The following is a 2,519-nucleotide window of genomic DNA, read 5'->3' as shown; positions in this document are numbered from 1 at the left end:
TAGGTCGTCGGTAATGTTTATTCATTAATTTTTTTCTAAAAATTATATTAATTTACCGACGGCATAGGCAAATATTGTCGGTAAAGACAAGCGTCGATAATAATAAGGCGCGCCAATTGACACGTAGTTGGCGCCAATTAGTATCGACAGTTACTGACGGCAATGTGCAAAAAAATTAAAGCGCGCACTTTTATTAGCGATGGTTCCTTTTATTACTATCGTCGGTCAATCTCTCCTCATCACGGGCCATCGAAACAGCCGTCTATAATCAGCGTGTCTTTGATAGGGTTCATTTCTTTTCAATTTTTCTTTTTTTGTTTTTTTTTTGTTTTGTTGAGAAGGAAAAAAAAAAAAGAAAACACTGAAAAAAAAGAAATAAGAAAAGAATTTAATTTTAGATGTACTATGAGTATAAAACCGTTTTACATGGTATCTAATGACACAACGCCACATTAGCAAAAATAACCATCTTTTATATTAATCGCATGAATGGTCATCCAAAAGAATGATTATGATTGCACGACTGTGTAAAATATTTTACACTGTCAATGCATCAAAATTAAACTCATAAAACAAATAAAAGAATGCAAAGGAGAAATAGAAAAAAAAATGGTATAATTTCTTTTAAAACAAAAAATACATAAAAAAACTATAAAAATTTTCAATTTATTTTTAAAATTGCTAAGTTTTCTTTTTTTTCCTCTTTCTTCAGTAGTTTTTTTATTTTTTTTTCTTATTCTTCTTTTTGAGAGATAAAAAAAACAAAAATATTTTAAAAAAAAAAGAAAAAAAATTTTATTTCTATCCAAAACTTTTACATTTTTTTCAAAAAAAATTTTCGATTGGTTTCTAATAATTAATTCTATCAGTCATTTAGATCCTTTGCTCCGTCAACTCTAACGGAGGATAAAATATTCCCTGATAATTCTAACAGGGGACAAAATAGTCCCTGATCCCTCTGTTCGAAAACGAAACTATTCTCTCCCAATTTCCATCATATCTTGCGTAACTTTAATAGTCTAACACTGCAACTTCAAGCTACGCAATGCACACTCTGCAACTTTAATGTTTATAAGAAGAAAAATTCTCAACTTTTTCTCAACCAATTCATCATACTCAGGAAACTAATGACTAAGTCTCTCAAGTACTTGTTGTCTTCCATGGATCCCATGAACCTATACAGCAAGTCCGATTTGTTAATACTTGTCATCGTCGTCACCATCTCCCTCCTCCTCTACCTTATCATCTCCATAGCCACATTGTCTACCACCCCGATTGCTTCCTTCAACTTTTTCTCCGAACCAATGTTCAATAATCATTTCAGTTTTCATATGAGCGGCGACGACGACATTGCTCGTTATACTGATAGCTTAGATACGAGGTCGAAGCTGTCTGTCAGCTTGGACTTCGGGAGAAAAGGAATGAAATACTCAGGGTCCATTTTAAATGGGAATTTGCATATGATGTCGAAGGAGAATATTCTTATGATATCCTAATGTCCAACAATCTATATTACTTGTCCGAGAGTGAAAAAAGACATGTCCTTAGAGTAGTTGTGGAACTTGATCTTGAGGATGTGGTGGACGTTGTCAGAGTTGAAGGTGATGCTGTTATCGAGGACATGGAGGTTGATGCTTTTAGTGAGTGAAGTGCGGAGGAGGTGGGTCTACCAGTCATAGAGATTTGAGAAGTGTATGGTCCATGACATGTTGAGGTATGTGCGATACGCATGACGGTTACACCATGGCTTGATCTTGGAGTTGAAGAAGAGAAAGGAAAAGATGGAGAAGAAGACTATGAAGATGAAGAAAGAAAGTATGAATGTTAGGATTCTATGAGATCTGATAGAAATTGGAGGAGAACGGTATTATTTTTGAATAAAGGGGGTTATGAGTCATTTTGTTTCCTGTTAAAGTTGTCAGATACCATTTTATCCTACGTTAGAATTGATGAAACAAATGACCTAAGTGACTGACGAAATTAATTGTTAAAGACTATTTAATTAAAGACTAAAGTGTTTAATTCAAAATTTTTTGGAGATCAAAATAAGTAAATACTCTTATAAATGTAATAATCGCTTCTTAAAACAAATGTATCCCTATAATCCAAAAATATTCTGTCTTAGCTTTTACGAAAAAGTTTGTATATCCTTAAAAAATTATATTAAAACGATAATTCCATCAAGTGAACGCATTTTATTTTGAAGGACTTGAAGTGTATAATTCCGGGAGGTTGCTGGGTTTGATACCCTGTCGGCATCAAATGGTTAGGTCATGATATAATATTTATTATATGTTTGATTTTGTTTTTATTTGATGAAATATATAGTAGAATAGTAGATAATTTTAGGTGCAGAAATGTTTAAATGTCTTAAATAACTTTTAATAACGGTCTTCGTTTTTGGACGAAGAGAATGTTACACATTTTAATTTTAAGAGTTAGATTATCTTAATAAATTTAGTAAAAAATAATAAATAAGTCCCTACTACCCTTAGATAAATAAATCTTTAGTTAATTAA

Source organism: Arachis ipaensis, chromosome B01 (genome assembly GCF_000816755.2).
Source record: "Arachis ipaensis cultivar K30076 chromosome B01, Araip1.1, whole genome shotgun sequence".
NCBI lineage: Eukaryota > Viridiplantae > Streptophyta > Magnoliopsida > Fabales > Fabaceae > Arachis > Arachis ipaensis.
The sequence above is the reverse complement of the archived record's forward strand: the minus strand, read 5'-3'. Positions refer to the sequence as shown.